General features: G+C 40.3%; 1 non-coding gene and 1 pseudogene across 1 annotated transcript; both read right to left on the reverse strand.

The window, feature by feature from the left end:
• LOC130869150 (spindlin-2-like) overlaps nucleotides 1–21,145 on the reverse strand; it is a 32,374-nt pseudogene extending 11,229 nt beyond the window's left edge.
• Nucleotides 13,234–13,306, reverse strand: Trnam-cau (transfer RNA methionine (anticodon CAU)). Its single transcript has one exon. It is a non-coding gene; the product is annotated as a tRNA-Met (tRNA).
• Nucleotides 21,146–23,602: the final 2,457 nt, after the last annotated feature.

Consider the following 23,602-nt stretch of genomic DNA (forward strand, 5'->3'; position numbering starts at 1 on the left):
AGCCACTTCAAGGACTGGACCAAGACATAAAAACACTGCAGGCCTCATTTGAAGGACTAGATGGGTAGGCGCCAAAGTAAGAATCCCTCCAACAACCTAAAAAGCAACATGGTAACACCAGAAACCAGTGGTCACACAACAGGAAGACTTGATAATCCTAACCCAAAAGAAGTAGAGAAAACAACTTTAAACTCTTCAACTGGACTTTGGCAGCTCAGTCCAGTGCTCCAATGTGGATCTCTGCCTCTGTTGCCATTAGTTGCTGGATGAAGGTTCTATGGTGATATTTACGATAATCATGAGTCTGGTTAGAGGGCAAGTCAAGATCTGGCCGCCTCACCTCTATTGCTTAGGGTCTTAGGCATGCCACCACGCCTTAACTCACTTAACCAACTGACTTCCCTTTCAAGTGATGCTGTGTGGAATAAACTTACAGAAAACAGAAATAACAAGTTGTGGCTATAGCACAGGTATACTGAAGTAGAAACTATTGGGTCAAATCAGAGATGCAGCCCTACAAATGGAAAATAAGTAAAGCTAAAAAACTACTTTTTAAAACAAACACAAAACCTGATGACCTCCCCTTGCAAAGTGATTAGCTGTAAACAAAACACTTATTTCAGCACACAGCCTGGATCTACACTGCATCACGTAGGAAAAAAAGTCTATTAAACACCTCTTGGTACTATTAGTAGTACAAAAATGAAAGCCAAGTCCTAATAATGTACTGTTTGCTGATAATAGTTAAAAGAGATAAATACTTAAAATATCATAAATAACAGTCCCACCTAGTGTGACTCAAAAAGAACAAATAATATTCCCAATCTAATTATGGAAACATCTCCAAATAGTACAAGTCATGAAAAGTAAGCAGCCGTACCTAGTGTGACTCAAAAGAACAAATAAAATTCTTAACCTAATTATAGAAATATCCCCAAGATGTATAACCCCAGCAGCACAGACATTGAGGGCACACTGAATAAATGGGACCTCCTGAAACTGAGAAGCTTCTGTAAAGCAAAGGACACTGTCATTAAGACAAAAAGGCAGCCTTCTGACTGGGAGAAGATCTTCACCAACCCCGCAACAGACAAAGGTCTGATCTCCAAAATATATAAAGAACTCAAGAAACGAGACTTTAAAATGATAAATAACCCAATTAAAAATGGGGCACTGAACTGAACAGAGAATTCTCAACAGAAGAGTTTCAAATGGCCAAAAGATACTTAATGTCATGCTCAACCTCCTTAGTGATCGAAGAATTGCAAATCAAAACAATTTTGAGATATTATCTTACACCTGTCAGAATTACTAAAATCAAAACCACAAAGGATAGCCTTTGCTGGAGAGGTTGTGGAGAAAAGGGTACCCTCATCCATTGCTGGTGGGACTGCAAACTTGTGCAACAACTTTGGAAATCAGTGTGGCAGTTTCTCAGAAAAATTGAGATTAACTTACCCCTGGACCCAGCAATACCACTCTTGGCAATATACCCAAGAGATTCCCTCTCATATGACAAAAGCATTTGTTCAACTATGTGCATAGCAGCATTATTTGTAATAGCCAGAACCTTGAAGCATCCTAGATGTCCTTCAATGGAAGAATGGATGAAGAAAGTGTGGAATATATATACATTAAAGTATTACTCAGCTGTAAAAAACAATGACTTCTTGAATTTTGCATGAAAATGGATGGAAATAGAAAATACTATCCAGAGTGAGGTAACCCAGACCCAAAAAGAAGATCATGAGATGTACTCACTCATCATTGGTTTCTAGACATGGATAGGGGCCACTGAGTCTATAATTTGTGATCCTAAAGAAGCTAACAAGTGTGTACACCCAATGAAAAACATAGTTATCCTCCTGGCTATGGGAAATAGAGAGGATTGCCGGGAAAAGATTTAAAATCTTGAGAGTGGGGTGGGATGAGGGTGAGGGGAGATGGGTAGAGAAAAGTGTGAAGAAGAGGATGAAGGGAACTTGAGGAAACGGTATGATTGGGGGTATAGGAAGGTTGGATAGAGGAACAGGGAACTCATATCTTAGTTAAGGGAACCACATAAGGGTTGGCAAGAGACTTGAACTTGGAGTGGAAACCAGGTGCCCAGGGCAAAGTCCCCAGTTAGTTTCTTGGGCACCTGAGGATATGGAACCTGAAATGAACCTATCCTATAGCCATAGTGGTGAATATCTTGCATATCACCATAGAAACTTCATCTAGTGATGGATGGAGAGAGAGACAGAGACACACACTGGAGCACCAGACTGAGCTCCCAAGGTCCTAATGAGGAGCAGAAGGACTGAGAACATGAACAAGGAAGTCAGGACCATGAGGGGTGCACCCACCCACTGAGACAGTGGGGCCGATCTATTGGGAGCTCACCAAGGCCAGCTGGACTGTGACTGAAAAAGCATGGGATAAAACCGGACTCTCTGAACATGGCAGACAATGAGAGTTGATGCTAGAGGCCAAGGACAGTGGCATGGGGTTTTGATCCTACTTCATGTTCTGGCTTTGTAGGACCCTAGTCAGTTTGGAAGTTCACCTTCCTAGACCTGAATGGAGTGGGGAGGACCTTGGAATTTCCACAGGGCTGGGAAACCTGACTGCTCTTGGGACTGTAGAGGGAGGAGAAGAGAAGTGGTGGGAGCGGGAGAGTGGCGGGCAGAGGTGGAGGGAAATGGGAGGCAGGGAGGAAGAGAAAAAACCTAACCAAGGAGTCCAACAATGACCACAATATCTCTGACATTTAGAGACCCTTCACCAGCGCAACTCGAAGAAGGCAAACACACAAAATTTACTACTAAAAAATTAATGGAGTTAACAACCACTGGTCATTAATATCACTTAATGTCAATGGACTCAACTCACCTATAAAAAGGCACAGACTAAGAGATTGGACACGAAAACAGGATCCAACATTCTGCTGTTTACAAGAAACACACCTCAACCACAAAGACAGACACCTACTCAGAGTAAAGGGTTGGGATAAGGCTTATCAAGTAAATGGACCTAAGAAACAAGCAGGTGTGGCCATAATAATTTCTAACAAAGTTGACTTCAAACTTAAATCAATCAGAAGAGATGGAGAGGGACATTTTCTACTCCTAACAGAAAGAATTCATCAGGATGAAGTCTCAATTCTGAATACCTATGCCCCTAATATAAAAGCACCCACGTATGTAAAAGAAACATTGCTAAAACTCAAGGCAGCAATCAAACCGCACACATTAATAGTAGGAGACTTTAACACTCCTCTCTCACCAATGGACATGTCAATTAGACATAAAGCTAAAAGAGAAATAAAAGAACTAATGGAGGTAATGAATCAAATGGATTTAACAGACATCTATAGAATATTCCACCCAAAATAGGAAAGAATATACCTTCTTCTCTGCAGCTCAAGGAAACTTATCGAAAATTGACCACATACTTGGTAACAAAGCAAACATCCACAGCTCCAAAAAATATCTGTAACCACCTGTATCTTATCAGATCACCATGGATTAAAGCTAGAATTCAAGAACACTGCAACCCCCACAAAGCCTACAAACCCATGGAAACTGTACAGTCATCTACTGAAAGCAAGTTTTTCATTTCTAAGACTTTGGAGTTGCTAACCTGTGAATGAACTAAACACAGAAAATTCAATTAAAAGAACCTTTCTTCAAAGCCGGAGAGATTGCTCAGAGGTTAAGAGTACATAATGGCATTTCTACAGGACCCTGGTTTGGCTCCCAGCACCCAAATGGAGGCTAGCAATCATCACTCCAGTTCCAGAGGCTCCAGTACCCTCTTATGCACTTTGGGCACTTCACCCAGAATATACATCCAGGTAAAACAGTCACACATAAAATAAAAATAAAATCAATCTATAAAATAAACCAAGTTCTCTGGTCTGAAGATGAAGCTAAGAATTTGTCTAGTATGTATAAGATCGAGGTTCTACCCTAAAAATGAAGAAAAATATCCAGTATGCTTTGTTGGACATAGAGGGTCATATCTATAATCCTAACATTTGAGAGGCTGAGGCACGGGATGCTTAGTTTGGAGGCAGGGTAGGCACAAATGTTCAAGTACAGCATGATATACAACAGCCTTCAAGCTGTTGCCAGGCAGCAGTTCCTCCTGGCTCTGGGCAACAATGGAGGCCTGACGAGAGGCAACATTCATCTTCTGGATTGGACCTCCTCGAAGGACCAGTGTGGTCCACGATAGCACAAGAGGCTATGTTGGTGTTAGAGGTTCATGCTGCTTTCCAGACAGAGATGAAGCTTGAGATCCACATGAACCTACACAGTCTGTGCTACTGTCCAATGCCTTTGTGATGTCCTCAGGCTCTGCTGTCTTGGTGCACCAAGCCTGTGTGAGTGGCATGTGTAACCACCTGAGACCATGTTTGAGGGACACGATCCATGCAGCCCCTAGGGTTCTGATATGGCCAACAGCCAGGTTGATGTCTGTGGTCCAAGTTACCACCAAAGTCCATGAGGAAGCCCATGGTCAGAGTTGATGTCTGAAGCCATGTTAATGTCTGTGAGTATGGGAGAGCCTGCTCTGCCCCTCAGTGCAGGCAATACAGGCAGTAGCATGGGTGCAGGACATCTATTCCCGCCCCATCCCAGCCACTGCAAAGCTTTCCTCAGCTGATGGATGGTTTCTGGCATGGATATAGGCTGAGAAAGACTCATTCCCTTTGGGAACTTGACCACTAAGAATTTTACCATTTCAGTGAATATACAGTCAATACAAAATAGACTTGTCTTTTTTGAAGAGGGGAGATCATGGTGGACAGGAAGTAGAAATGGGAAGACTGGGAGGTGAGCACCATGGAGGCACATAATGTGAGATTCCCAAATAATCAATAAAAATGTAAACAGAAGAAAAAGAAGGAAATGAGAACCCTCTGAGACTCTGTTTCAAATATCCTGACAATTTCTCCCCTCTTATCAACAAACTTTGTAAATTACAAAATTTGTAAAATAAAAAAATTGAGCATCAGGAAAGCTGAGCTTCCAGGACCCAGTTTACTGTTGTGTAACAAAAATAAAATTCCTTAACAAGCCGAGGGTAGGATATTTATTAAAAAATACAAAGATGGCCCAAGAGATTCTTTTCAGAATTCACTTTAATAATAAACCCCTAGCTTACTTTAATATGCCTATAACAAGAACAGATTCTAGGCCATGATGTCCAAAGCATGACAGCTGACAGCTGATAAAACACTAAAGGCTTAATTTTCCTACCCTAGCAATGTGCCAGAATTTAACTTATTGAAAGAGGCCAATGTCTTTTTTTGTTCTAATGATGATAGTGCATACTTTCATTTTTTTCAATTTTACTCAGCTTTATTAAAGTATAACAAACAGATAAATTTACAGGGTAAATGTCTTGATGCAGATAAACATTACAAAATGTCTAAGTTGAAGTAACCAACTATCATCTCACTTACCTATCCATTTTATTGTTGACATTTAAGATCCACACTCTTTGCAATTTTCAAGTATGTGTTTCTCTTATTCCTTAAAATGACTACATTTATTTAGCTTTATAATTCTGGGCTACAATACTTTTACAGCGATTTCTGATCTTCAATAAGGAAAGTATGCTGGATCTTGTCATGAACGTATTTAGCATTCATGGATTCAACATAGGCCCCGCTGAACCATTCTGATTCTGATGGTGTCATGAATCTCACCACACAAACCCGTTAAAGATGAAATGGGCACACACCGCATGCAGATTTTGGTGTTTTCTCAATCTTCTTTGTATGAAAGTAAACAATTCTATTACAAGGGTTTTCTATTCCAATCTATTACAGCATAGTTTTGTAAGAGGCATTTTCTAGAAACTGTGATGGTACATCAATCACTGAGCCATTCTAAAGAGCTACATTATTGTTTATAGCAATTGTGATGTAAAATAGACCTCTAGAACATACTCAGCCTAACTAAAACTTTGTACCCTAGGAAGAATATCTCCCTATCTCCTCTCCCCAGGCAGCCTCTGATAACCACCATTTTAGCCTCTGTCTCTGAGTTCAACTTTTTATATTGTATTTATAAGTTAAAACAATCAGTATTTCCATGTCTTTCAGTTCTAGGCTTATTTCATTTATTATACTGTCTTCCAGATTAGATCACATAAAATTATGGGATTCCCTTCATTAAGTATGAGTTGTCTTCCACTGTGTGTATACATGCATGCTTGTAAACACCATGCTATCGTTTTCTATTGCTGATCATCTTGTTTCTACTTTTAACTTTCTGAGGGATCTCCATACTATTTTCCATAATGACTGTACCAAGCCATAATTCCACCAACAGCCTATAGAGATTTTTATTATGTCTTTACCAAAATGACTTTGTCTTTTTTTCTTTTTTTTTTCTATTATTCTTTTTTTTTGGAGGGGGGGTAATACTGCAAGGTGATCTTGAGTTCACTATGCACTATGTAGCCAAGGGTGCCCTTACCTAGGTTGAACTCCTAGTTCTCCCACTTCAGCCTTCGAAGAGCTGGGATTAAGGTGTGCACCACAAGCTTTGCTTCTTTTGTTTTTTCCACAATGACCATCTGAACAGAGAAGAGGTAATAATATGTTATCTCACTGTGGTTTTGCTTTCATTACTTTAATGATTAGTGATATCAAGTATTTTTTCATAGAACTATTAAAAAGAAGCCACTTTCTGATTCATTACTAATATCACATATAAGTACTTATAGTTTAAAACTGACTTAAAAACTTCAAGCAAAATAAAGCCCTTACTTAGAAAGACGTTCTTCCTCTAGAATTATGCAAGAAACATTTGGCAATTCCCTGCTCCATAAAAATGGTCTTTTCTAGTTGAAAAGCTAATCCTGATACATGATTGCAAAGAACACTGTCTTGCAAGCAACTCTATCTTGAGAAGTCTATAGCCACCCTTACTACTGTGTGTACAACTCCCACTTTCCTTAACACACACACACACACACACACACATGCGTGTGCTTCTGTATATTAAACCATTTCCTCAAAAAATAGAAAAAATAAAAAAAAACCTCAACCTTTCAGGAAAAAACAATTCTGCTCATCCTTAATTTAATAAGAATTGAAGAAAAAAAAGTAGTAGGTAGAGGTCAGTGGTGAGTACCTGAGTGCAAGAAGCCCTGAGTGATATATAAAACAAATGAGCACATGAAAAATGTTAAACATCATTAACAACAAGAACTAAAATGAAAACTACAATGAAGCCTGATGCAGTAGCTCAAATAGAGGCAGGAGAACACCAGGAGGTCAAGAGCAGCCTCATTTACCTAAGAACCAGTTGGAAAAAAACAAAACACAAAACACCTACAGTTAAAACTGTTACATATATAATACAGACCAACCAAATTTCTATAAATGGCAATACCAAATGCTAGTAATGCTATGAAGGAATTAGAACATTTTGGCAAGCAAGTTAGTTACAATAACACTAGCAATTCTACTCATGGATAAGCTAAAAGAATCAAAAACAGATGTTCAGCCGGGCAGTGGTGGTACACAGCTTTAGTCCCACCACTCATGAGGCAGAGGCAGGCGGATCTCTGTGAGTTAGAGGCCAGCTTGGTCTACAAGAGGTAGTTCCAGGACAGTTTCCAAAAGCTACATAGAAACTATGTCTCGAAAAGAACAAAAAAACTAAATTTAAAAAAAAGAAAAGCATATGTTCAAAGACAAGTCTATATGTATATGTTTATATAAGAGCTTTATTTATAATAGCCAAGACCCAGAGACAACCAAGATGTCTTCATGAATAAATGATAAATTGTGGTACAGTTATATTGTGGCAAACTACTCGGCAATTAAAAATGTACACTGTTGCTACATTATAACAAAAGGATAAACCTCAGCGCTAAGTGGAAAAAGTCAGTCCTAGAATGTTAGGTAGGGTATATAAGTTATGGTTCTTTGAAAACCTGATACAAAAACACATGACTGGTTGTCAGGTTGGAAGAGAAAATACAGGCAGAGGGAAATGGGCCAAGCTATAAAAAAGGTACCCTGAGCATTCCTTGTGAGGAGGAAGTATGTCAATTTGACTATCAGGGTACAATTTCAATACTGTGGACCTGACATTGTAGTTTTATAAGATGTTATCAATGGGGAAACTGAGTAAAGAGTACAGAGGAATCCCTGTATTATTTTGTTCAACTACATGCAAATTTATAGTCATCTAAAAATGATTCAAGACCTAAAAGATACATTCACTCAGATCCACATCTATTTTAAATGTTTTTCTTGTCAGCGGGACTCATTGTGTACCACAGACTACCTTAGAACTTGATACACAGACCAGGCTGCATACAAATTTGAGTTTCTCCTGCCTCCACTTCCCAAGTTCTGGGATGACAGGCTTGCACCACCGTGACTATCTGAATGCTTTCAATTATATTTCCTTTGGACCTCAAAGCTGTTCTCACCCCACCTTCTTCTTTGTTGCTCCAAGGCTAACGGTCTCCACTGACCACCCTTCTTTACCAATGTCATAAAGTCCTTCACCTCACACAAACCCAAACATTTGGCCAGCTCTATTATTACCAAATGTGCTCCATAAAAGCCACTCCTTAAATCAAAGTCCATATGAAAACCAATCAGGTCCAGAGTCTGTTATTTTTATACATCCATATTGCTTTACAAGATCACATTCCATACAAAACCTTTCGAAGTTTACTGTTTACTCGCAGCAGAGCTTCCCCAGGAAACACATTGTTTTCACAGCAATGATGCTTGCTCACTTACTTGACTATTTCACCAAACAATGTGTGTTTCAAAGTTCTAAATTACAGGAAATAGGAGGAAGAATTTTAAAAAATGGCAAGCACAAATGTAAAGAAACAAGACACAACTTTCAAAATAGAAAAAAATACAAATTTTAAAACTACAGATGCTGCCCGGAGTGGTGAGACAAGCCTCTAATCCCAGCACTTGGGAGTCAGAGGCAGGTGGATCTCTGCATTCCAGGAGAGCCTGGTCTACAGAGCAAGTTCCAGGAGAGCCTGGACTACCCAGAGAAACCCTGCATCAAAAAACCCAAAAGAATAACAATAATACAGATGCTGCCAATAAAAAGAATGAAACTAGACAGGGAATATGTATGAAGAAACCGGTATTCTACTCTGTAATGCCAGAACAACAAACATGCTTGAGATCATATCAGGCAAATAAAACTTCCTACAAAACCAGGTCTATAAAGTCTATTCTTCTGCAATTTTAACAACAACAACAACAATAAAAAAAAAAAACTATGTAAACTGAGGGCAGCAAAACGACTTATCAAGTAAAAGTACTTGCTGCACATGCCTAATAAACTACATTCAATCACCAGAATCCACATGAAGGTGGAACGGGAGAACATATCCACAAACTTGCACTCTGACTCTACACACACAACAAAGCACTCAAACGTATGCACACACATACACACAAAAAGGTAAATTTTTAAAATTTTATATAAAGCAATACTTTAATTAAAGTCATCCTTTTTGACAAACGAACATCATTACTTATCTAACATACAATGTAACAATTAAATGGAGTCTTAAACTCCAAAACAATGGAAATATTCAAATGTCCCAGGTTTGGTGATGTGCACCCATAACCCCAGCATTAAGGTGGAATTGGCAGCAGTAATAAGCCTCATCCTAAACTGCATGAGTTCTAGGCCAGCTTAGACTACAGAAGCCTACGTAAGACTATCGACAGAAATAAATAAATAAATAAATAAATAAATAAATAAATAAATAAATCAATAAATAAGCTAAATACATAAATACCCAAATACTTAGAACTATTTGTGGCTATTATTACTGGTTTAGCTTTTGCATAATCACCAATCTATTCTCAAAGCACATAACTAAATGAAGAACCAAATGTAGTACAATGCAAGATGCATGTTAACTCTTCAAGACATAACGGTAGGTAGCAATTTACAGAGTCCTAACTCTATGTGCACTATTACAAAAAACACTAAAGCTGGGTGTCTGATCCCATGCCTTCTATAGTCTGGAGGCAGAGACAGGCAGATCTTTGAGTTCATAGCCAGAAAGGACTACATAGCAAAACCCTGTCTCAAAACACAAAACAAATAACACTGACGCTAACAACTGTGTTCTAGACTGCTTAGATGTTTTAATATGTAGTTTATATTTTAAAGTCCTAAATTAGTTGTACAAATATCTCTTACATGCTTAAATTTATCACTCACTTATTGAGAATTATCTAAACTCTTAAAAAAACTTCATCTGGAGCAGGATAAGTTACAGACATTTCAATTAAATTATTTCCTTAGTCAGAAATAAATGTTCCAGCCAGCATAGTTTCTACATTACTTATCTTTTTTAACTTTATTTAACTTTATTTCATGTGCATTGGTATAACGATGTCAGATTCTCTTGAACTGGAGTTACAGACAGCTGCGAGCTGCCATGTGGGTGCTGGGAATTAAACCCGGGTGTAGCGTGAGGGGTCCGGTTGGTTGGGGATAATGTCGCGCCCGGTACCCCACAGAAACAGCTGACCTGAGCTAGTGAGAGCTCACTGACTCTGGACTGACAGCGGGGGAACCTGCAGAAGACCAAATTAGGCCCACTGAATATGGGGGACAGTGTAAGGCTTGGGCAGTCTGTGGGGCCACAGGTTATAGGACCAGGTTTTATCGCTAGTACTTGAACTGGCATCTAGGAGCACATTCCTTTTGGAGGGATAACGTTGCTCAGGGGAGGGCCTTGGTCCTGCCTCAAGGAGAAGTGTCAGACTTTGTTGACTCCCCACAGGAAGCCTTACCCTTTATGAAGAGTGGATGGGGGAGTGGGATGGGGAAGGTAAGGGAAGCAGGAGGAGAGGAAGGGGTGGGAATGGGGATAGTTATGTAAAAGGAGGAGACTGTATGTTTTAAAAAATCTTAATTAAAAAAAGTAAAGATAAAAATGAAACATTCTTCTGATGTCTAGTTTTTTACAAGTAAAAATCTTGGAGAATGGAGCAATCTGATTTCCTAATTGGCAGCTGCTATACACTCCCTTGCTCTCAGTTCCTTCAGCAAAGGGGATGTCAGTCAAGCAGACAACCAAATCACCTTTACACCACTGGAAATTTGGAACATTCTGGGACTGCCTTAGGGAAGCTGCACAATGATCACAACTGCTTGCTCTAATCTCCAGAAAGGAAAACATGAGTCAACACACACAGAAACACAAAAAAAACAGGACATAGGACATTGTTCTTAACAATCCCAAAATGGAAATGATCAAAATATGCACCACCTTCATGAACAAATAAAATGTGATACAAGTACATTCATACAATGGAGTTTTATTCAGCAATAAAAAGAAATAAATTCAGATACATAGCCATATGGATAAACCTTGAAAACATTTCTGTAAGTAGCATAAAAATAATTCCTGTATAAATCTATTTACACAAAATGTCAAGATGTCCACAGCAGTAAGTGTGAAGCTGAATGTGGTGGTGCACAACTGTAATTCCAGCTTTTAGGAGGTGGGGCAAAAAGATCTAGAGCTCAAAGTTATTCAAGAAGAGCCTTGAAAAAAATAAACAAAACAGGAAAGGAAGAATGGCATGGAAGAGAGACAAATAATGAACAGTGATTCTCAAAGTATATGTGTTTGTTTGGGGAAGGTAAAATAGTCCTAAATTAGACTGTGGTGATTGCTGCACAACTCTAACAATATACTGCAAGCCACTCAGTTACACATTAATTTGTTTGTTTCTTTGTTTATTTATTTATTTCTGGTTTTTCAAGAAACGGGTTGTCTGTGAAACAGTCCTGGCTATAAAAGAATCCACAGGGAACTAACTGCCTGCCTCTGCCTCCTGAGAGCTGGGATTAAAGTTGTGCATCACCACCACCTAGGTAGTTACACATTGTAAACAATATGTAGATCATATGCTATCATATGAATTATATCTCAGTGAAGCTACTCCTTAAAGATAGGGTTTCATATACTCCAGGCTGGTCTGGAACTTGCTATGTAGCCAAAGATGACTCTCTTAACTCCCTGATTTCCTGCTGTCACCAACCAAGTGCTGGGATACATGCATAAACACTTGGCTATAAAGCTATTTTTTAAATGGCAATGTATTTTATTATTCAAGGTAAAAATTTTAAAAACAAAATTTTAAGTACAATTAGAGTGAATGCCAATTGCTCTGACCCACCAAGCAAAATACAGAAATGATTATTAGTTAAATAATGTGGTAAATAAGAAGGTCATTGGTCATAGAAATAGAGACATGGGATTTGAAAAATGAAAAACAGAGCTACTGTTCACAACTTACTTGGAATAAGAATGTTAGTACTTGAGATGTGAGGGTAATTCGGCAGAGACATCCTAATCCCATTGATCACCAGATTGACAGGCTGATATGGCTAGCTAGGAAGGTTTTCCCTTCCCTCCTCACTGTTCTAAGTGTGACCTTCTCAAGCTGCACTGAAGAGGATGGCCCTCTCTGATAATTGACTTTCTTCAGCCAAGAGTTGAAGTATAGCTGTATTGTTATGCCACAGCCTAAAAACAAGCTCTCAGCCGGGAATAATTGGTACAGGCCTTAATCCCATCTGGAGAAGCAAAGGCAGGCAGATTTTTGGAAGTTCAAGGACAGCATGATCCATGTTGCCACGCAGGGGAGGAGAAATGGCTTAGAAGATAAGAGCACTGACGGCTCTTCTAGATGACCTGGGTTCAATCCCAGCATCTACATGGTGATTCACAACCATCTCTAGTGAGATCTCATACCACGTTCTAGCATGCAAAAATACATGCAGGCAGAATTCTGTATACATAATTGATGGAGGAAGGTCATTGGTTAAAAAATAAAAAAAAAAAACTGCTGGGCGATCATAGGTTAGTACATAGGTGGATGGAGTAAACAGAACAGAATGCTGGGAGGAAGAGGATGTGAGCTCATACACCTTAGCTCTGCTCTCTGGGACAGATGCGATGAAGCTCCGACCCAGGATGGAAGTAGGCTAAAATCTTCCCGGTAAGCGCACCTTGGGGTGCTATACACATTATTAGAAATGGTCTAGTCCAGGTGTGAGTTAGCCGAGAAGAGGCTAGATATAATAGGCCAAGCAGTGTTTAAAAGAATACAGTTTGTGTGTTGTTATTTCAGGGAATAAGCTAGCCAGGCGGCCAGGGATTGGGGCGGCAGAAACACAGCCCACAGCTCCTACTACAGAATGGCGCCCAATGTGGGGCTCGAACCCAGGACCCTGAGATTATGAGTCTCATGCTCTACTAACTGAGCTAGCCGGGATGATGACACCCTGCGGATTGCTTATTCGACCCCAATATGGTATGATAGACCACGCCCTCCTGAAGGGTTGCTGTGAATACCCTCAAAAAATTGCTTTGCTCAACTGCCAACTGAGATGAAACTAGCAGACAGGTTATCCCGTAAAAGACCTGAATGACAGTGGCACCATTCAGCAGGAAGCAGTTTGGAGAGAAATAACTGCGTCCATTTTCCCAAATATTGTTTTTAAATGTTCTTTTACATTTAAAGGGGGATACAATATAGGTCTGAATAATTTGCATTGATATGGATTTTGCTTCAGTGATTTAAATTTAAGGTCAATTTGTTATATGTATATGTATTTCTGATATTGATTAAGGTATTGTATTGTGTAGCTCATGTAAAAATGTTATGTATATAAGCTGTTAATGAATAGTTATCTATAATAGTAAAGTTTGTAGTCATGTTAGATTTTCTAGATGTACATAGATATATTTTAGATTGACATTCTTCATATATTTCAAAGACTACAGAATATGCTATTTAATGTTTAAATAACTTAGGACTTTTCATGACAATAAGACACTCTGCAGGCACCCACAGCTCACCTGCCCAAGGTCCTCGTTGGTGTCACCCCATGGATTTCTAGGAACCCCTCTAGAGAGAAGCCTCTTACTAACCCCAGAACGGCACCCTGAATTGAGATATCAACAGTGTGTGTGCATTAACTTATGGAGGTGTGTTTGTGTGTTTAAGACACAATAACAGCAGATGAATTATAATATTGAAATTTCTTCTTATCTTGAGAAGAATACTTGCTACAGAAACACTATCACAGTAGTTCTGAGAGTGTAGGCTGTCTCAGCATGGAGAAGTAACTGGAGAAAACCCCTTGTAGTTCAGCTCAGTGGCCCAAGAAAGATGGTCAAGGAAAGTCAATGAAATCAGGGATGGAAGTTAAAACTCAGGCTAAATAACATTCCAAATCATTTAGGCAGAACATGAGAGACTCGTGCAACAGTCACAAGATGTCTAAAATGCCTGGAACTAGAATCTTAGGGCAGGAGAAGTTGGGGAGCTGAGAGTGCATGCCAAAAACTGACAGAATCTGACAAAAGACATGTAAGTGTAACTAGCAAACATCCATGGAAACCATGAATGGGAGAAAACCCTGAGAAGTCTGCACAGAAACATAACATCTTGACAATTCTGAGAGTTAAAGACAAAGGAGAGATCTTAAATATGTCACTGTCACATGGTGATGATTAACCCACACCATTGCAGTGTGACCCCCTGACATGTTTAAGATACCTGTCAATTCTGTCTATATAATTACAGAGAAATTCACATTGCTTGCACAGATTAACTAGCAGCACGATTTACTGCTCAATCAAAGGCAAAGCAAAGAAATCATGGACATGTTGTTGAATGCTGATGATGTTGTTGGGAGCGTTTGTGGGTTTTTTCTTAAAGGGAAGTCATTGGACACAGAAATGCATGAAGCAGATCCTGTCTCTGCCATGTACCTGAAAGCATGAAAAAAATAAACTAAAATAGGTTTTTGTCACATACTGGTAAATTTTGCTGCTATGTCCAAATATGTGTGTTGCAGGAGCTCTTTCTGCTCCTTCAGGCTATAGCAACTGAGATAAAGGCCATTGGGGTGTGGTGTCTCTCTCTTTCAAAATGTAGTAACTGCCTTCAGCTTGCTCTTGTTGTAATAAGAGCGGCAGGGCTGCGTCCCCGGTACCCGGCCACCCGCATGGCTAGCTTATGCCCCGAAATAATTACACCGGAATCTGTATTCTTTTAATCACTGTCTGGCCGCTTAGTTCCAGCCTCTTATTGGCTAGCTCTTACATATTGATCTAACCCATTTCTAATATTCTGTGTAGTACCATGAGCTGGCTTACCAGGAAAGATCTTAACCTGCATCTGTCTGGAGTGGGAGAATCATGGCGACTCCTTACTGGGCTTCTTTCTCCCAACATTCTGTCTGTTTACTCCACCCACCTAAGGGCTGGCCTATAAATGGGCCAAGGCAGTTTCTTTATTAGTTAACCAATGACCTTCCTCCATCATTTCCCCTTTTTCTGTTTAAACAAAAAAGAAAGGCTTTAACTTTAACATAGTAAAATTACATATAACAAAATGGTTATCAAGCAAGAATTAGTTACAATATTTATATCTATTTTATCTCTTATCATAACTAAGGAAAACTATAACTATCTATTTATTCTTCAACTCCATCAAAGACTCCAGAAGGATATAATATTACCTAAGTAAACAAGAAATAAGAAAATTCTAGAAATGACAGAGACATCTCGCTGCCTGGACAGTCACCCAAAGTTCCTCTGTACCATTGGGGGATCCATCTTCAGCCTACAGGCCCACAGTTTTCAGCAGACATTTCCATGAATCAGGAAAATTCCAAAGACAGTTCAGTCACTTTCTGCTGTGTCCTGCAGAATGTCTCGTAGACTCTTTCATAAACCAGGAACCCCAAAAGACCATCTCACCTTTAGGCAAGTTCAGCAGTCCTCTTTCTGCGGGTTCTTTGTGTCCTGTTTATGCAACAGTCCAGGCAAGAACAGTTTCTTGCCCAAATGGCTATCAAACTCCATAAGGAGCCTCTTCGATGCCCATCATCCCCTTGAAGTAGATTGGTGCTGCCAGGAGCAGACGTGTCTCATTGTCATGAAAAACCCTAAGTCATTAAAACATTAAATGCCATATTCTGTAGCCTTTGAAACATATGAAGAATGCCTATCTGAAATATATCTATGCACATCTAGAAAATCTAACTAACATGACTACAAGCTTGACTATTATTTATGATTATCCATTAGCAACCTATATTTCCTAATTATACATTACATTTTTAAATGAACTACACAATCACAATACCTTAATCAAGATCAGAAATACATATACATATAACAAAATTGACCTTAAAATCTATACAAATGCAAATTATTCATATCTATATCATATCCCCCTTTAAATGTAAAAGAATATTTATAAACCATATTTGGGAACATGGGCGCAGTTTTTCTCTCCAAACTGCTTCCTGCTGAATGGGGGCGCTGTATTCAGATCTTTCATGGTGTAACCTGTGTGTCAGGGTCATCTCGGTAGGCAGTTGAGTGAAGTAATTTTCTGAAGGTGTTCACAGCAACCTTTCAGGAGGGCGTGGTCTATCATACCATATTGGGATAGACGCAATCCACAGAGTCTCATCCTCTGTGAAAACAAAAGAAGACCCTCTCCAAAGCATCATATCCTTAGACCCAAATTTTAAAATCATAATACCCTTATATCCATTCTGGTTTAGCTTGGCAGCCCATGTAATGAAATGTCTCTCTGTACTTAGCTCCTTCACAGTCAAAAATTTTAAAGAAAACGCAATAATATAAAGAATCCAGACTCTGTGAATTTTCCATTTTTACATGGCTTATTTTTCTTTATTTCTTTTAATCTACAACTATCTGTACTCTGTCTTTTTAAAGAATTTACCCTTTTTTTAAATCATTAACTTTATTTCTATATTTGTTTTTTCTCTGTCACAAGCCTACGTACAGTCACCAACACTGTGGTCTTTTATGTCTGAATCTGTTTTATTGTGAATCTCTAATTTTTTTACTAGCCAGGAGCATTTCTTAAAATGTTAAGCACTTCTTAAAAACTTAAGTTGCAACATGTACAAGTAATACGGTACCAACTGTGTCCTGCCCAGTCTAAACCTTAACTGAGCTGTTATTATGGTAATTACGGTAGTTTCTGCCTGAGAACAGCACAGTTCAACATGGCGGAGTTGAGCCACTCCTGCCTCAGAGCCATTTGGTGCCCCTGAGCCACACACAGTTCCAGGCACACAGCAGTCCACATTGCCATCAAGCAAGTCGTAGCACTTTACTACAAATGCTCCATTCAAAAGCTCTGTCTCCTGCAGGAGCCAGACAGAGATCGGGATGACGGCACAGCCCAGAAAGCCGGCATTTTAAAACAGCCAGTTTTTTCCTGCTGCTGAGTCAGGACAATTTCTTTGTGGCACAACAAAAAGCTGTCTTAAATTCTCTCTCTCTCTCCTTTTCAATCCCTCTCAGGTTTTATGTGGAGTTCATTAGCACGTTGGGTGCCACTCTGTTGTAATAAGAGCAGCAGGGTTGCATTCCCGGTACCTGGCCACCCGCATGGCTAGCTTATGCCCCGAAATAATTACACCAGAATCTGTATTCTTTTAATCACTGCCTGGCCCCTTAGTTCCAGCCTCTTATTGGCTAGCTCTTACATATTGATCTAACCCATTTCTAATATTCTGTGTAGTACCATGAGCTGGATTACCAGGAAAGATCTTAACCTGCATCTGTCTGGAGTGGGAGAATCATGGCGACTCCTTACTAGGCTTCTTTCTCCCAACATTCTGTCTGTTTACTCCACCGCCTAAGGGCAGGCCTATAAATGGGCCAAGGCAGTTTCTTTATTAGTTAACCAATGACCTTCCTCCATCAAGCTCTCATGCATCCACCTCCACATCCAGCTACTAGGCTCCTCTCCTCATCCTGCAAAAGGCTGTTGTCTGGCATGGCAATCTGTAAGGTTTGCCCCTTAAAAGAAATAACCATTTTATGAATCATAATTCTAAACTGGTGTGGGAGATTGTTTGTGACTTACACCTTCCTATGTGATGGGAGCAACCAGGGTGTGGAGGGGGTTCTTACAGTTCATGTTGCAGAAGCCATGGCAGCAGAAGTAGGAGGCCTCTCGTTCTCTGTAAGGAAATCAGTAAACATTGGGGACCAGTGAAAGGATGCCCTGAAACATCAAGGCTTGAGCTTTCAGACCGCAATTCCTCCAGCTAGGTTCTGGGTCTCCACAACCTACAAAACCTCCTGAGGACCAAGTATTAAGAACCAGAAGCCTGTGTGGGCCATATCACATAAAATCGTAGTGAGTACACCAATCGTTTTTTTTAATGTACATCCTTTTGTCCCTCCAGAAACATTTGTATTTCCAATAAAGATAACTTGCTGCTTCTTTGGTGTCCTGAAATTGCTCTAAGCTGATAGTGGGGCATTCTTACATACCTTGCTGTGTTTTTATGAGACCTTAACGGGACAGCATTTGTTTCAGAAATCAAAGGCAGTTAGGTTCAAACCTGTGGTTAGCAGTGTGCTGGACACTTGGGTTGCCTATAGCTAATCTATGGAAAGATGGATTTCCTAAGAAGGGTGGCAGCACACATGGAGGCATATAGTCTTTCCTTTTCAAATGACCCATTTTGTGGCCTTACATCAGGCTCCTCTATTCTCCTCATCTTGGTTTCTTTACCAGATTAGGACAAATATTAAAACTCAATGTCCTGGACGTGAACACTGAATGAGTTATCTATGTGAGATCACAGTGACAGAGCTCATGGGAATCTGACTCATTGTACAGGCTTGCCAGGCATCCATCTGTAATCTGCCTAACTCTACTGCGCAAGTGTTGTCATAGTTGCTCCTCTGTTCCTCCTCATATGGTCTCCATCTACAGAGAACTCAGAAAAATCCACCCCTGAGAGGGCAAGTTCTTTACAAATGAAAGTTTCTAGAACAGAAGAGACATAGTAAATTTATCTTGGCAACCTGTAGACACAAGACATGGGGAAATGGAAGAAGGGATTGAAGAAGATATAGACATGGAGGAATGGATAAATTCAATCATTCATTGGATAAGTGAGTGATCCAATGAAAGAGATGGCTAATAGGATAAAATGTGCTGCATGCCCTCTGAAAGTCAGTCCAAATTGAGGGTAGATAAGGTTATCCACTAAGGAGGAAGCTTAGTCCATTTTGCCTTCTTTGTGCTCTAGACCCACCCAGGAGACTGATGATGATGTTGAGGAGAAGAAGGGGCGAGGGTACCAGCATGCCCTGGTGCAAGTTTTCACCCACATTGTAGCCAAATCACCTGACCTGGCACAGGTGACCTACATGCTGGGCCCTGAATGGCAGTTTGACACCTACAACCTTACTAACCAAGTTTTTGAAGATGAAGGAACCAAAACTGCCCTGTTAAAGATGTCAGGATCCTTGCATGATGGGAGTCAGGCATCAATATCATACTGGTATCCTCGGGTCTGATGAGTTTGTGGGGTCTTTGCCACACTTCACCTAACATCACTGATTCCCTAGGTAATTGATTTTATGGAGCTCGGTGCATTCATCATATCTGTGCATGTCACACACCAATGTGATTCAATGTACTACTAGTTTAGCCTGGGTGCGCGTGAGTCTGTTTGTGAGTTTTATAGCCCAAATCCCACAGAACATGATCAATGACAAGGGAACAGTGTTTTACAGTTAAGGCAGGCGAATTGTTTCAATGAACTCACAGGGGTTGAATGGCATGCATAAGACCTGTGAGAGTGCAAGACAGAAAGAATCCAGGCATGACAAAATAGGTAGCAGATCAAGCCTGGCAAAAGTAAGTAGGTAGCCTGAGGTCCACCCCATTGCAGAAGAGCCACTGAGAGGAAACACTTTTCTTTAGGCAGGAGGATCCGGGTCACTCAACATGCTCCAGTGGAGTTAATATACGCAGTGACTTCCAGAAGGTATGAATTAAATCATTAATCAAATGAAACCCAATTTTCTTTGCTTCTGAGTACACATTTGTGACCCTTCATTATCACTCTCTATCCTCTTAAGTCCCAACACCTCGATGTCACATCTTTCCATATGACATGTTTTTCCCTCACGCATTATCCCTCTCTGAGATCCTACATCTTTTTGGCCACTCTCCTCTGTTTCTTAAACAGCCATCTTGTCCTCTTCCACACACTGCATCTCCTTTTGTCATTCCCTCTCCTAGGGGAAAAGACGATAAGTCCTGTTTTGTTTTGAGGCCTGTCTTTCTGTGATGTCCCATCCACCAGAAACTCCATCATTGACCAAACAACATAACACCTTCACAACTTTTATTTTTAGAGCAAAAAAAAAATTCCATTGGGAAAGATACCAGGATTAATAGAAGACCTGAGGTATTTCTGAAAAAAAGAGTTCCCCAAACACAGTTTTAAGTCTGACACCCAAAATTTGTGAATTTCATTTTAACACATCTTCATCAAATCATAGACATAGATATGGAAGTCATTATCAAACTTGATGAAATGCACGGAAGGTTTGGTGGGAACTTGGTAAATAATTTACCTATATTTTGGGTTCCATCTTTTTCGTTGTGCTGCACGCTTTTGCCTGCCAAGGAATCCCTGCCTAATTCCAAATTCACCCCTATTGGAGGACATCCTGGCATAATGTGGAGGTTGCTTTCAATGTAGTCATCTAGATGGTGGTAAAGGTACACAACTGGATCTTTCTTGTAGGTAATGTAGAAACAGGTCTTCATGGTCTGCACCTCATCTTGGACCACCCCAGTCCACTCCTCCATAGAGCATGGCATGATGTGGAGGTTGCCTTCAAGGTAGTCAACCAGGAGGTGGTAAACTTACAAGACCGGATCTTTCTTGTAGGTAATATAGAACCAGGTCTTCATGATTGGCACCTCCTCTAGGACCATCCCCTTCCAGTCATCCTTAGAGCCATTTGTGCCCTCAAATGTATGTTTCACTGCTCTGCCAACTATGGTGTTTGAGAGATGAGTGTCTGTCTCCTGAGGAAATGGTATGTTGTTAGGCAGGAACTTAAGGTTTAAAATCCTTTCATCACTGTGAAGCTCCAATCCATAGACACAATCTATCCCATCATATTTCAACAAATAGAGAGAGGGATTTGTTGGCAGTTGATCTAGAATGATGGCTTTCCACTGGGTGACTGGTTCATTAGCTTCCTTCCAGCCATGAGAAATTCTGCGGCCGACAATATTCTCCAGGGCCTCAAAAGGCCTACTCAGTTTTGGCATCTGGAGAGATGACCCATTCCTCTTCTGGACAGGTGGCATGCATTTCATACTAAGAGGCATCTTCATCATGGCTATAGACTTACTGAGATAGGCCACTGACCTCTTGGTCCGCTGTTTCTTGGCTATCTTTCTGTGCTTGGGCTCCATAGCTGCCCACTCTCTAGGTTGAAAGAACTTTCCTTCTGTTTAATTCAGAAACAAAGTCTTGGCCTCAACCATGAGTGTCTGCAAGGATAACAAGCGGAGTCTATGAGGTCAAGGCTCTTTTCTGGAAGAACTGTGGTGCAGGAGACAAAGATATTGATTAACAGGTTTGCATACCTAACTGTAATTTTCTCTTAAGAAATAAATAGGACAATTTGCAAATTTTTCTCTACAGCTCAGTATATCAATCTCAGAGACACATTCCTGCTGCCCAAAGGCAAATGACCTCTGCTGAGAAACCTACTTTCTGACTGACTAAGTCAATGAGAGGAGAAGGTATGCTTATCCCCGAAACGAGTAAGAAAAATCTGAACAGATAACAAAGAATTCGAAGGACATCCACACGTCTCCTTCGACATCAAGCTAATAGGTAGGGGGCTCAATCCAAGACAGCCTGCCCAAGGTCATGGCACTCCAATCCACTGGCTCTCTGTATTGGGTCTCCTGATACAGACCCAGGTCTATTACATAAAGCCATTCTGTGTCTTCATTGTGGAAGTGAGTACTGTGAGACCCACTTCAACCTGAAAGACTCATTATTCTGGGCAACAGCAGCCATTGAGAAATAATTAGTATCTTTTAAAACACCTATGGACAAAGAGGAGCTTTGCCATTTTAGTGGATTGATGAATTTGATATTGTTAGCAAAGATAAAGTGGGAAGAATAGCTGGCATTCACCATCCCCACAGCTATCAATTATAGGAGCTGGTAACAACAGAAATGGTGAACCCGCAGGACATTTGAAGGAAAACTTTTTTGTACGATAGAGGTCTTAGTTGCTTTTGAAACATATTTACCAAAAGAAAATGTCCTACCTCTCCAGATTCCATCTTCCGGAAATGTTCAGGTGCAAAAAGCCTGTTGAACAGTTGTGGAGACCAGGAGCTGAACTGTCCTCCTCAGCCACTGTGAGGATAATAAACCCACCTTCATGGAAGACTAGTGCTTTGAGTGGAATAGAGTTGCTACCCAACGAACCAAGGCTTTGTGACATCACCAAGGCTCTACTTATGTCAGAAATCCTCTCACAAGCTTGTTACTTCCCTATTTACCCACAGAAACATCCAGCATTCAGCTCCTCAAAAGATGTATACAGCCACCAGGGGACCCAAAATAAGCCCCCACTCATCTTCCCAATTACTCAAGTCACACTCTTGCCCAAGCAACTCAGTCCCTGTATCTTATTTTTCTGAAAAAGTTTTTGGTGTCTGAGTCAACAACTCACACGAAAGTTTTTTTTTCTTAGATCCCATCTTTCCATTGGTTATCTTCTATTGATTTTTTCTTCCTTCATAAATAATAAATTTCAAATTTCCACTTCCTTTCCTTCTCCCCCTAACTACTCACGCAACCACCAATCCTCTCCACTCCAAATCCAGTCCTAATACAGGGCAGGGTACCTTGACCTGTTGGAATCCCATGCCCCCCCTCCATCCAGATTGAGGAAGGTATGCATCTATATATAATGCTTCCACTTTGATCCCATGCTCTGTCAGTCCCAGCACAGCTGGTTTTGTTGACCTCCCATTAGCTCAGACACAGTGTCTCAGTGGGTGGACCAAGCCCTTGTATTCCTTAGTTCTTTGCTCTTATTCTCTCCCCTTCAGCTCTTCAACTGGAGCTTGGAAGCTCAGTCTAGTTTTCTGATGTGGGTCCCTGTCTATATCTCCATCCTTTTCTGTACATCAGTTCTATGGTGATATTCAAGATAGTCATCAGTCTGATTATGGGACAATACACGCGTAGTTTCTAGGGACATGGCACAGTGCAGGCACCCACAGCTCACCTGCCCAAGGTCCTCGTTGGGGTCACCCCAAGGCTTTCTGGGAACCCCTCTAGAGATCAGATCTTGTCTCCTGAAAGACTGAAAACAATAAACTAAAATAGGTTTTTGTCACATACTGGTAAATTTTGCTGCTATTTCCAAATAGGTGTGTTGCAGTAGCCCCTTAAAAGAAATAAACATTTTATGAATCATAATTCTAAACTGGTATGGTAGATTGCTTTTGACTTACACATTTTTATTTGATGAAAACAACCCGGGTGTGGAGGAAGTTCTCACTGTTCATGTTGCAGAAGCCATGGCAGCAGGAGTTGGAGGCTTCTCGTTCTCTGTAAGGAAATCAGTAAACATTGGGGACCAATGAAAGATGCCCTGATACATCAAGGCTAATCCTTTCAGACACCAATTCATCCAGCAAGGTTCTGGT

This window comes from Chionomys nivalis, unplaced genomic scaffold (genome assembly GCF_950005125.1).
Source record: "Chionomys nivalis unplaced genomic scaffold, mChiNiv1.1 scaffold_28, whole genome shotgun sequence".
Taxonomy (NCBI): Eukaryota; Metazoa; Chordata; class Mammalia; order Rodentia; family Cricetidae; genus Chionomys; species Chionomys nivalis.